The sequence below is a fragment of the Eucalyptus grandis genome, chromosome 2, assembly GCF_016545825.1.
Source record: "Eucalyptus grandis isolate ANBG69807.140 chromosome 2, ASM1654582v1, whole genome shotgun sequence".
NCBI classification, from domain to species: Eukaryota; Viridiplantae; Streptophyta; class Magnoliopsida; order Myrtales; family Myrtaceae; genus Eucalyptus; species Eucalyptus grandis.
The window spans coordinates 37868751-37883178 of NC_052613.1; the positions used below are offsets into that span (position 1 = coordinate 37868751).

General features: G+C 39.1%; 1 pseudogene; it reads right to left on the bottom strand.

The window, feature by feature from the left end:
- Positions 1 to 10830: 10830 nt before the first annotated feature.
- On the bottom strand, positions 10831 to 11339 carry LOC120290707 (annotated as a pseudogene).
- Between the last annotated feature and the right edge of the window lie 3089 nt (positions 11340 to 14428).

The following is a 14428-nucleotide window of genomic DNA, read 5'->3' on the forward strand; positions in this document are numbered from 1 at the left end:
ACACAAACTCCACCCAAGTTTTGGGTATTACACGATTACCCTGAATTCTTCAACTTATTGTATATTGCCCCCTGAATTTGTTACGACTGTTTACCCTCATGATATTTTTTTGTGGAATATGTAATTCGTATGACTTTTCCGGGATAAAAATGTATTTTACTTCATTGTGTTTAAAAGAAGGTCTCTCTTCGCCTTTGTTTTTTTTTTTTTTTATAAAGAAACAAAAAGGTAAACGGAATGGAAGGAAATAAACCGATTCGTACATCGATGAAAAAATAACAATAATGATGATATGATGAAAATTTTAGATAAAACTAATAAAATATTCTAAGAAAAAGAAATACAACCAAGAAAAATGGAAGAAAAGGCCTTGGGAATATCACATTGAGTCACTGCTTATCATTTCCTTTGATGAGCTGAGAACATCATTTTCTTCTTTTTGTAATTTTTTAAGTATTTTTATTGATCAATCATTTTTTACAATAAATAACCATTCAATTATACTCATGTATAGCTAATTTTTCTTATTTGACCTTTTGTCATTGAGCCATTTTCCCTTTCCATTTAATTTTTGTTTATTCTTTTTTCTTACATTATATTTGTTTAGTTCTATTAAAGTAGCTACGTAATCATATTTTGACAGATTTGTTTAATGTTTTAGTTTATTTCGTTTTTCATGTTTTACCACGATAAAGGGTAAAAGAGATAATTTCCTAAAAAAAAAAAAAGAAAAAAAGAAATGAAAGTATACATTTATCCTTAATAGTTGTGTGCATTCTACATGCTAACGGAAAAAAAAAAACATAAATAGTTACGTCTATAATAGAACAAAAATTGAGGGATTGTGTAACGTTTGAAAGTTTAGGTGCAAATATGAAGCCCCAAAGTTTAAAGAAGTTTTGTATAATTTCCCATAGTTTTTTTTAATTCTGGGTAGACGACACCATTTTGACAATGCGATTAGTGTTTATAATAATTTTTTTTTTACTATATATATATATGTGTGATATTAGAAACGTGCGTCCTTCTATTATGAGGTCCATTATTTACTTACTCTAATGAGTATTAAAGTATTAAATATGACCTAAAAGTTTATGAAATGGCTAGTTTTTCCAGATAGGATGTAGAGTAACATGGGTGCATAAAAGGAGTTCAGCATTGGCACAATTATTAACTCCACATGCAATAGGACTTATGGGCCAAAGTTAAGCCCAGCCAAATAGAAGACCTTGGATTTGTCGGGGTGATCCTAACTAATTTTTATAATAATACGGTAAAAGAGACAAATGAAAGTTAGTAGAAAAGATAAAAAAAGTCGATAATTTGCAAAGTATCATGTTCTTTTTACCGATGGTTTCTAACTATTATCAACTCTTTAGTGACTAACTATTATCAACTCTTTAGTGATTAAACGGATGGGATAAAAAAAATCAGTTCATTTTTCACGAAAGAAATAGTAGAATCGTTTGCTTGGATTAGTCCTCAACTAAACTTGTACCGGTGGTTATTATAACCCGTTGACAAAATTTTTGCCAACCGAATCCAAACTGGCATCTTTTTGAGTCGCTTGAGAGTTGGGTATTCATCCAAGATCTGCATTCATCCGGTTCACATCGATTCGAAAAGTTCATCGCAATAAAGAAGTTCCAATGTGCGGGCCCGTTGCTAGCATGACATTGTCGGGTCTAATTGCGGCTCAGCCATGCCTGCCCGGATTTGAGATGGGTCATGAATTTTGATGTCGTGCGGAATTATCCACCAGCATAACAGCCCCACGTAGATAATGTGAAGTCCAAGACATACACGAGGATCGACATCCATTGAAAAGGCATTCCTATTATAACATGTTGAAGTAGATGTCTTATTCTTCTGTCAAAATTCTGCACTTTTCAGGATGGTAACGTTGGGAAAATTGTTCAAGAAATGCTAAAATAGTGGCCATTTTAGAAAAGTTAGTTTAGTTCCTAAACTTTTTGACGATTTATTATTATAATTCTTCCGACTCGATGTGGCCATAAATTGCTGATATGAACGCTAATCGACGTAAGTGAGGACAATTTTTTTAATTTTCCAAATATTTATTTATTTTACTTTATTTTCCTTTTGCCTAAAGTTGGTACTTAGCCATGGCTGAAAACTAGCCACAAGCAAGAACCAATGATGCTCTTGCATCCTGAGGAGGGCCCCCCTTGCCCTCGCTAGATCCGACGAGGGCAAGCCCTACCTAGGTTACGAGGTTTGCACCCTTGCAGGTTGTGGGAGGCAAGCCCTCACTAGATCTAACGAGGATCACAATGCCCTCACTTCCCCTGCCTATGGTTGATCACTGGCCATATGCGAAAGAAAAAGGAAAGGAAAAGAAGGAAAATATCGGAAAAATATTCAAAATATGAAAAATTTTGTCTACATTAGCACTAGTTATGCTAAAAATTTGAATTACATTTCCAGCCAAAATACTTTCCTCGATGACCAAGTTTTATGCTATATTGATAGTTAGCATTTGAATAAGCATCATTAGAAATAGAGAAGCTCAAAATATTTTGGAGGACTTACCCATTGATAAATTATCAAAAAGTTTATAACTAAATTAGTTCAGTTCCATTAAAAGATTTGCTATCAAATCCATTAGAACTTTTTAAAATTTTAGTTGCCTGATCCTATAAAAGATTTAGGCAAACTTCTTTTTTGACAATCCCTCTCCTCCTCCCATCCTCATAATACCCTCCCCATTCTATTTATATTCATGGCTGACCCCCGATGATGATATGGAATCAAATTATTCGACCCAAAAATGGGTCAAACAAGCAATCCTACTCAGCATGTGTCCATAGCATCAAAACAATTCTTCACCATTGATGATATTCCTTATCACAAATGGCCGATAAGACTTGAAGAATTTCATACTTGGTTGAATACCCAGTCTATCACCAACCATGATATGAATGACATTCTCGTACAACTTTGTTACAAGATTCACGGGAAGCTTGAAGCTCAGTGGCAATCAATTTGAGAACAAGACCAGATCCATTTTCCGATGTCACCAAATTTCAGCCATGCAATCACTCTCTTATATCATGTCTTTGTGGGAAAACCCGGTGATCTCATAGAGATAAAAAGAAGAGAGTTTTTCGAAAGACGATGCTGCTCCCTTCGAAGAAACATCTTGATAAGCATTACCGAATAATGCTTCAAATCTTTTATCAAGTTGGAGCAGACCCAAATCCGAAGCATGTTTTCCTTACTTCCATCCCGAAAGAACTATCCCAGATGGTTGAAAGATCGTTCTTTGGAAAACAAAAGCGAGTACAAGATATTCCCTTGGGAGAAATACAGCAAGAAGTCCATTTATGCCTAGAAGAATTATGCTTAAAGCGCCAGATGGTCCGTACATACATCACAGATGACAAACGCCTTGAATCAGCTTGCTCTCGTCAGGAGCTGAAAATTAAATGCTCCAAAAAAGACCGTGATGGTACATATGGCAAGTATTCCCGGAAGAAGAAACACTACAAGAAGTTTTGGATAAAGAAATCCAAACATGGCTCCAAGCATTTCCGGAAAAAGAAGAAATGGTGATACCTACGCAAAAGAAAGGATCGCACAAGCCACAAAAATCAAACCGTTGCTACATTTGCAATCGAAAGGACATTTGCCAAAATTGTCCTCAAACGAGAAAAGGTCGAATCATCTAATCCATCACATTGAGAATGAAATAGGTATTTCTCTCGAAAATGATGATATTGAATCCTTATTCTCTCGATGAAGAACCATATGAACAAACTCTTTATGCCATTCCCTCTTACCAAACTTCCAGTGAGACTGAGTCAGACTCAGAGTCTGAAGATATTTTCCATATATCACCATTATCCCCAAAACCAAATCTTGACATATTTTCAAGCCAAACTCACTGTCCTCACTTCCCCGTAAAAATCCTCACATCAAAGTTTGCCAAACCTATCACTGTTATTGCTCTCATTGACACATGAGCAAGTTGTTCAATTATAGACACCAAAGTTCTTCCCGAAGAATTCTGGACTCCTTACACTCGATACTTCAATTCAAGCGTCAGAGATACTTTCTCCACCAAAGTCGAACCATTCTCAGAATCGTCAGTTCTTCCCTTGCAAAGTGCTCCATAACCGCAAAGATTTTTTTGGATCTAACCTTCCCAATAAAGACCTGATAATTGGGTGAGACATCATGACTCAAATCTCTTAGCTTCGCATCATTCCTAGAAAAGATCTTAGATATAAAAATCAATTCTATGAGTTTGTCAATATTCAGAGACTCTTTTCCATTCAAATGAGTCTACTAGATCCGATTATGCAGAAGTTGTTAGAATCTTGTTCAGAATCCCATGCAGAATTCACTCAAAAGTGTTCCCATCCTTTATGGGAAAACCTAGAGTTCTTTGTTCGCCTTCCTTTCAAGAAGAATGAAGACATAAACCCAACCAGGGCAAGCCACATGGGAATGAAGCCGAACATCTGGTTCTAGCTCGAAGGGAATGCTCGGAACTTTTGCAACAAGGCCTTATTGAAATCTCCGATTCACAATGGGCTTGTGAAGCCTTTTATGTCAATAAGCGCGCCGAGCAAAACAGAGGAAAAATGAGACTGGTGATCAACTATCAACCTCTCAATCTTTTCCTCCAAGATGATAAATTGCCTTTACCGTCTAGAGATTCTCTCTTTAGTGGTCTAACCAAGGCCCACATCTATTCCAAATTCGACCTCAAAGCCGGATTTTGGCAATTGGGCATCCATCCCGAAGAGATCCAAAACAGGATTATGTATTTCGAACCAGCACTTCCAATGGAAAGTTCTTCCTTTTGGCTTAAAGGTAGCACCATCCCTCTTTCAAAAGGCCATGTGTCGTATCTTCCAACCCATCTTATCAAGTGCAGCCGTATACATTGACGATATTCTGCTCTACAGTCCTGATGAGCAGTCACACTGTCAACTCTTTGAGCAGTTTGCAGAAATTGTGAAAAAGCATGGTATTATGCTTTCTCAAAGGAAGATGAATATTGCCCAGACAGAAATAGAATTTCTTGGTATGCACATTAACAAAGGTACATACTACCCAGGGCCACATATCGCTCAAGAATTATTGAAGTTTTCTCAAGACAACTTCACAACAAAGCAAGTTCAGCAATTTCTTGGGATAATTAATTATCTCAGGGTTTTTGTCCCAAACATTGCAAAGTTTCTGATTCCTTTGCAATCCATGCTGAAGAAAAATTCCCCACCTTGGGGAAAAGCTCAGACCAAAGTAGTCGCTGAACTAAAGGAGATAATGCATAATTTCCCAGGGCCTAGACTTAAAACCAGGGAAGGAGAGTAAATTTTCTGCAGGTATACATCCCACAGTAAGCGAACAATCCGTTCAAGCCCTTCAGGGACAACCTTTTAGCAGAAAACCACTCAGTCCTTTAGTTCAGAGCCTAGAGACACCCGAGATGCCAGGATGGAAACGTTTCTAACCTATCCAAGCTGCATTTCTTGAAGGATCCTACCAGGCTGGAGAAGAAGAGGAAATTAGAAAGTCATGGAGAGATTTTACACAAAGCACACACTTTACTTCAGGGGACTCTGCCCAAAAACATTACACCCTCCTTGCCTTATATAGGCAATAAGAGGTCACAAGGACACACACAGGGACCTAGCTCACGGGTCCAGATACAAAACAGAGGCACCGAAAACTTTCGGGAGGGAATTATTCGCACACTATGAATAGTGACTGTATTGTGAACAGTACTTTCCCTAGCCTGGTGCTACAGTAAAAGTGAACAGTGATTTTGCTACAGTGAAATTGTACGGACTCAACGGTCTCGTCCGTCACGAGCATTGTAGCTACACACTGAGTCTTCCAAGCTGTCTTCTAGAATATGTGCTTCGTATTTCTGCTCAAGGGCTTCAAGATCTTCAGGTGAGAGGATTTGATTCAGCTTTCTTGATGAGGATGCTTGTTCATGAGCCCAATGTGATGCTTCTTGTTCAGCCCAGTTTGTATTTTCATCTTCTTGAGGGTCAAGAATATATCGATAAATTATCAAAAAGTTTATGAATAAATTGGTACAATTAAAAGATTTATTACTTAATTAGTTGTTGTGACATTCTGAAATCTAGGTTCTGCTTTCGATCGAAATAGTTGGGCATTTCATCGACACATTTATAGTTCTTTTCCCCGAACCGATCACTCATGGGATAACTAGTCTATCAGGTGAAGCCGTTAAAGAATTTTAATGCATTAGACTTGAGAATTCGACCAGGAAACGACTGCTCGACCGTGTAAATTTGCAAGAGATCATTATGACACAGTAAGATCGATTAGAAATCGGAGATATGTTGACTCGACAAAGGTATGTGATTAAGTGTGGGTGATTCCACCTAATTGCACAATTCTTGTCGATCGGCACTAGACCGATTATTCTGTCGTTTCGATACCCCGTGTCTGTATTTGAAACCTTGAGATTTCTACAACAATTGAGAGTCGCCAATGTATCGAAGATGTACTTTGTGACTTAAGAATAATCAACCACGGGTCAAATGCAAGAAAATTTCCTAAAAACTATCCGGTAGATTAGGACGCACTAAATTCGCGTCGAATTGAAATTAACCGTGAAATCGAACTCGAATTCAGAAATTGAGAATTCTGTCAAGTCACAATTCTTTTTAGGAACGTCGACTCATCCTCGAAGATTTTTCTACAAACCGAGATTTTGGCGGAAAAGCAAAGTAAGGCTGTTTTGTTCAAGATTGTCAGAGGGCCGTTTTGATCGAATCTTTGGGAAGCAAGTTGGATCATTTGATGAGGAAAAGTTATAAGAAGGTTGAGGACACATGGGTTAATTTAATTGAGCTTCAATTAGATGGAATTGATTGAGAATTGATTGAATTAAGTGTACGAGATTTTATGCCACAGCGGAAAAAGAAATTGGACCCATTGGACTAAGATTGTGAGAAATTGGAGATAGTGGAACATGACATACATGGTGGGCCAATTTTTGGGAGATTAAATAAAGAGAAAAAGAAAAGGAATGCCCCCCGGTTCTCTCTCCTCCCTCTCCCTACCGTGCGACTCCTTCGGCCCCTCTCAATCTTCTTCATCTTCTTCTTCTTTGAAAACCCAACCAGCCGAAGAAGCCGCAAAGCAACCAAAAGCCGGAACGCTGCCGTCTATGAAGCACAGACACGTTGCCCGTGCTTCCGTGTCGTGTCCGCCACGTGTCGGAGCGTGTCGACACGTCGACACACGCTCGGACACGCCGGACACGCGGTCAACGCGTGTCGGATTTTCCGACACGCGGTCAGCTTCTCGACACGCGTGTCGACGCGTGTCCGGGAAGACTCCGAATGGAGAAGAAGGAGGGGAAGGAGCAGAGGCCGCGAGCGACGGCGAGACGGCCAGAGAGAGGAAGAGAAGAGGAAGGGATCGGGGCCCGAGGGGGCGCCGAGTGGCGCGGCGGCTAGAGACGGCCGAGAGAGGAAGAGAAGAGGAAGGGATCGGGGCCCGAGGGGAGCCAAGCGGCGGCGGCGGCGACGGCATCTCCTCCTCCTCGGCGTCGCGTCCGCTCCATCGTCGGAAGCTGAGAAATGATACGAGGTGCGAAAGAGGGAGCGAGGTCGCTATCTGCGTGTTTGTCTTGGTCCAGTGTTTTTTGTGCGAGCAGTAGAAAGAGGAGGAAAAAGAGGTTCGCTAGGGTTTGTGATAAAGGAATAAAAAATAATAAAAGAGGGGGACGATGGCGTGTTTTTGAGTTTTGGGGGGGGAAGTGAGGGTGACAGCCTATCTGTCATGATTTTTGGGGGAAAAAAGTAAAATAAGTTTGGGGTGGAGGGAAATGGACAAAGGAAAGGAAGAGTGGATTTGAGAATTTTTTTTTATAGAAAAATTAAATAAATGAAATTGAAAAATAATTTTGAAAAGTAAAAGTATTGAATTTTGAATAATGATAAATTTTGATCATTCTAAAAATCATGAATTTATTTAAATAAATTGATTCTAATGTGCCTTAGTTATGAATATATCTTTCAAATTTCAAATGAATTGATTTATTAATATTATTAGTGTAAATTTATTATAGGCTTTATTTATTTATAAATTTGAATTAAATTAATTAAAAATAAAAATATTCATTTAATATTCAACGTGTCGCAACGTGTCGGAATTCTCTATTTTTTAGAAATGACGTGTCGACGTATCGTGTCGTGTCAGACACTCGTGTCGTGTCGCGTGTCCGTGCTACATAGGCCGCCGTAAGCCCACCGGAGGCCGTCGCACGTCCAGCCGCACCTCCGCCTCCCTCTCTTCCCCTCCTGCTGCCGGTCAACCAGCTCTTTTCTTCCTCCTGGTTGTGCCTTTCAAACCCAAAAATTTCATAGGAGAAGCCGCACGTCTCCTGGATTCGCCGCACGCCTGCCGTTCGCCGCTCCTCGCGCGCGCGCAGCCGCTGCTCCTCACCCGCTCGTGCTTGGCCGAAGCCCAGCCGCCCTCGTCTGTCTCGATCTGCAAGTTCCAGGCGTTGCCGGAGCTTGTCCCCACCGCCGTGAGCCACCATACGCCTCCGCCTTAGCCCGCCGGAGCTCCGCCTAGCCCTCTCGGCCCTTGCATGCCCCAACTGAGCTCGTATCTGCCCTTTTCGGCCTCAACCAGCAGTGAACGAAGAGGAGAAAAATGGGTATGGCAGCGGCTTCGTGGCCCGTTTTGGCCGGCTTCCCGACCCTGGAAGCTAGGCCCGCCTTGGAGTGAATCGATCCCCTTGGCGTCCCCGTCGATTTGAGCCGCTCGGAGCGCTAATCAGGTGAGTTTAACTCACTAATCCCCACTTAGTAAGTTAAGGATGTTTAGATTAAGCTAAGTAGGTTTAGGTGATTAGATTAATTTATTTAAATGTTAAGTGGATTAAGGGATGTGATTAGTTTAGTGAATAATTAATTAAGGCTAAGTAAATGTTTGGATTAAAGTAATATTGTTTAAGCCTTAATTAATTATTTTAAATTAAATAATTAATTCGAAATTGTACTATTATAATAATATAATATAATATTATTATATTTAATTTTCGAAATAAATTTAATTATTTATTATTTTTCCGAAATTTTGTTTGGGATAGCCGGTGATCGGAATTTTATGCTGATGATCGTGGTGAAGTCCGTTTGTTTAATTGAGCTCCGATTTGAGCTAAATTGAATTTATTGTAATTAATTATTAATTTTAGAAATTAATTAATTAATTAAATAAATTCGGAAATTAAGATTTAGATAGTCGACGACCGAAATTCCATGCTGATTATCGTGGTGCAGTCCATTTATTTATTTGAGCGTTAATTTGTGCTGAATCGAATTAATTGTGAATTTAGGATTTTCTAAATTATATGATTTTGGTTATTAATGGAGAAATAACCGGGCGTCGGTTTACAACGCCAAAAATATGTAATGGGCTGATGAAATTGGTGGGATATTTTTAAGTAAAATTATTATATTTTGGCTAAGGCCAACCGTGTACCCACACACGGCTATTTATCATGAATGATAAAAATGATGAATTGACTATATAGTTGAAGTGGTATATTATATCAGCCTTTGGGCGATATATCAGCTTTGGGTGAGCAATATACCGGTATACTATATTGACCTACGGGCGATATGTCAGTTTTGGGTGAGCAGTATGCCTTATTATCAACTTGGGCGAGCGATATATTTATCAGCTTTGGGCGAGCATATATAGTATATTAAATTGGCCTGGGGGCCCTAATCTATCAGCTTTGGGCGAGCATATACATAGTATACTATATTTATCAGCTTTGGGCGAGCTATGCTATCTATTATCAACTTTGGGTGAGCAGTCCTAGACTATGGTCGGATTTTATAGATAGTATTGAATGTACTGACTAGGGAAAGGTCGTGGTGACATGTAATCGATTAAGTCGATTGATCGCTGAGTCGATCTGATTGGTGGAATGTGATTGTTTGCTGTAGTTATCAATATTATTAATCGAACTAATGTGCAGGAAAGGAACTGATGCCAAGGAAAGCCTTTTGATTCGTGTTGTGCTTAGGCAGCCCTTATGGCGTATTGGCTTCCTAATTGGGTCTTAGTGGGGTAGAACTTGCTGAGACATAGTCTCATCCCGGTTTTGGGAAAATATTTCAGGTTCCTAGATGACGATCGTGGAGGACCGGAAGTCCTAAAGTTCGGAAGGTGGAGGCTCAAAAATCGGCAAATGGGTCTGACTAGTCGATGTTAAGATAGTCCCCTTTTTGATAAGCCGTTAATTTTGTAAACAGCCTAAGTTTGTAATTAACCAGTTTGTCTATAAAGACTCGTCTTGGTTTGAAAAATATGATCCTATTTTTCTATTCCATTGTTTGATTTTCTGGGGATTTTATTAAGCTTCCGCATGTGTATATAAATGAATGGGTCGGCGACCTTCCTGGGACGTCGCAAATAAATCGACCAAGTAAGGGATGGGCGCGCGCCCGAGGATCGGGGCGTGACGGTTGTCCTATAAAAGATTTAGGATTTTTTTGACAGAGTCAGTAAGATTTACAAGTCATCTGACTGGAGGTGTGAACATTACTAAAAACTCCAATTAAAGAAGAATAGAAACAATGAATGGACAGACAGGCCATGGCTGTCCTCACAGATCTGAATTTAGACATAGCACTATTTCTGACTTGTAATTTGCAAAGACAAGTCTCTCAAGTCTGAACCATATCAATTACTTTACTCAAGATAACGGCGCCCTTGATCTTTAGTTTAGTCGTGCACAACAAACATTCTTAACGAACAAAACACTGGCGGAGCTTGCAGCATGAAGTCGATTCAGGTATGGAAAACGGTCTGCTCATAGTCGATCACAACATGTTTGTCCAGATGGGGAAGGGATTGGTTCGCAAATTCGGCATGAACAGGATGATCCATGTACTCTGCTAATCCCTTGGCGCTGTCAAACGTTAAATATAAAACGTGCGTGAAGCCCTGGTCCAAATTCTTGATGCTCACGACCTTTCCCCTAGTTTTATAGAAGAGATGATGATGACCCAAGATCAGGCATTCCAAACAAACTGCCAAAGAAGAGTCTATGAACGATACACCAAGACATAGATATGCTCGACTGAGGGGAAACCAAGTAGGAAAAAGCGCCAGAAAAGGCGGGGAAAACACAGAGATCAGACACAGAGAGAAGAGTACATGTGCTAAGATTTCAAGGGTTCGATGAGGTCAACGAGATTGGCGAAATTCTTGATGATTTGCTGCATCTTGGCTGGTGGGGTTCCGTCTTTGAACTTGACAAGGAGCACATGCCGCACCAATCCCTTCGCTTCCTCCATTGTTAGTTTCCTACTACGGAGTTCCAAATTCCGGTCCACACTCCAAAGTACTCAAGCTCAGCCCACACTATCCCGTCATTTATATACTTATATAGTGGTCTGAGAAAATTACAGAAAACACACCCGGTTTTTAGGGTAGTATACATTTACCCTTAAATTTTTTAATTATTTAACATTACCCACCTAACATTCTTCGTCTTGTAGCCATTAGTCCTCCATTATATTTAGGTTAGAAATAGTGAGAGTATAAACACATCGATTAAAGAGTGTGATGTAGGAAAAGAATCAAAACTTTATGAAATCCTTAAGATTACCCTTGTACTAATGAAATTAATCTAACATATAGATTTTATTTTAATTAGTAGCAAAGTCATTGCAAAATCCTCCAGAAGCCACTTCATCAATTTACTATTTGTAGATATAGGTAACCTGAGTCAAGAGAGTATTTTATATGTCAAATACATTTCTTGTGATAGAATTCTTTCATTTTTAATTATTGATTCAAGCTAAGGTTTTCCTTTTTTTTTTTAATCTTAAGTTACTCTATAGATCTTTCTAGCAGTCAAAGCGGATTAGGTGGAGTTACGTACTTCATTTCAATTATCTAAGACGATGCTCCCACATGCTAGGTTTTCCCTTTTATCGTAAGTTACTCTATTAATATTTTCGGCAGTTAAAGCGAACTAGGCCGAGCCAAGTACTTCATTTCAATATCCGAGACTACGCTCCCCTATGCTAGGTTTTCCCATTTTATCTGAAGTTAACCTATAAATCTTTCCAACGCTTAAAGTGGATCAGATCTAGCTAAGTACTTCATTTTAATTATCTAAGACTACGCTCCCGTACGCTAGATTTCTATTCATTTTACTTATAAACACATTTTTTCGGGTGATGCGAATCTATATAACGTACTTCTAGGACTTCATCTTTGACTAGTTTCTGGAAACTCGCAAATGCGGCATGAATGTGGGTTGAAAATAATGAAAGCATGCAAAGGAAAAGAACCAGACTTGAGTGTGTTGCACCGAGGTCGACGAAACACGTTTCAAAATATGGATTGATGAGCCAATCGACAAATAATGTGATGGATTCTTTGCTGATTTTTTGACAAAAAGCACAATTCGGCTAGAAGAAAAAATTCATAAGTACTGAGACTGGATGTAACATCTTTAGATTGACTCATTTGAGATATTGTCTACTTTAACCCGTCTCACACTGAACCGCACAGATTAGTCGTTTGGTGTACAGGCAAGTACTTTACTAAAAAGTCACATATCATGATCGTCCTCTAACCTAAACATACTTGTAAAGCCTGTTGTTGTGTCAAAAGACGCTTTTATAAATTAATTTCAGTTTTCACATAAATATCCCAGGTATGTCCTCCTCCTATTCAGTGCATACTCCAATTCATTCATGCCCCATTTGCCATTCAAGAAGCCTACCATGAGCCACTCTTTGTCCAGGCCGTCTAACCTCAACGACCACGCTCTATCCTTATTGATAGGGGTGTCAAAATCGAACGAAACTAAATTGAACAAAAAAATTCGATTTTTTCGGTTCGGTTTTTATTTGGTTCGGTTCTCATTAAAAACGAAATTTTTTTTATCGATTAACTGAATCAAACCAAATCGACAAACCAATAAAATCCTCTCCACAGGTCACAAACCATTAACCAAATTCCTTTTCTAATTCTCTCCCGTCTCCTCTCGTCTTGGTCGGCAATGGCAATGGTGATGGAGAAGGACATTCCGGCGAGGACACGGTCGGAGCGACAGGGCTGGACCGGCTGCCGAGATCCGCTTGCGGTCTGCCGCTGCGCACTGTGTTTCGGGTTGGATGTAGATGCGGAGAGAGAAAGAAGAGAGAGAGAGAGAGAGAGAGAGAGAGAGAGAGAGGGGAAGAAGAAGAAGAAAAAGAGTGTTGCTTTTTGTCCACTAATTTGACGTTGAGCTTGGGGAAAAGACAACAATTATTATTGCTTTTTTCGCCTTTTTCGTTCCTGCTGATTTCTTTCTTTCTTTTTATTCAGTTATCTACAAATTATTATTTCGGTAGCTTTTTTTCTTTTATTCAGGATTAATTATTTATATAACGAATAGACATCAGTAAAAGAAAATATTTTTGGATGAAACTTTTCTATTAAAATAAAAGAGTTGGAGAGGCCACTCGTTTAAATTGGTAATTACATATCGTATGCATATGCAATAAATAACGTACTTATTGAAAATAATAGGTTATTAAGTTTAAAGGTTTGATCAATTAATTCATTAATTGAGATCATAATTAAACTGGGTTTTTTTTTTGGTCGCTCTACTCTATATCTACTATACACTCACTCTTAGACTTTTACCCTGTCTCTTGCAGAGCGTGGGAGTCGAAACCCACTCCTGAAACTTACTTGTCCCCACCCCATCCCCCTGAGAAGGTGGGGATTTGAACCCCTCACCTCCCCCTTATATATTGGGGTGGCCACTAGGGCGAATCCCAGTGGTAAACTGGAATTGGACCGATCCGAAAACATACGACCAAAAAAATAAAAAAATAAAAAATTCGAATTGAAGCGAGCCAAACCGCCAAACCAGGGATTGGGAAAGTTATTCTTATAAAATTTGACCAAAAAAGAAAAAGAAAAAAACAAAGCGAAAACCCAAAACTGAAAATACGAATCAAACAAGGGCTAGGAAAATTACTCTTATAAGTTATAATATACAACAAAAAAAAAACAAAAAAACAAATGCAAAAACCAAAAATTGAAAGTTGAAAACTAAAAACCGAAAAACTAAATCAAACCAAATTTCGGTTTAGTTCGTATTCGGTTCGGGCCTCATTCGGTTTGGTTCGGAAGTTTTTCTAACGGTTCGATTTGATTCAGTTTTTCAAAAAAACTAAGTCAAGCCCAACCAAACCGAACCGTTAACACCCCTACTTATCAGACCCATTGTTATAGGCCTGCCAACTTCCGCGTGTTTTGTTCTCGAACCATACACCTATTGGAGGGGATCCTACTCTAACAACATATTATAACATATTAGAACTAACTCACTCAAGATTTTATTCGCTTTGGCCAGTCCTACATCAAGCCTCACGAT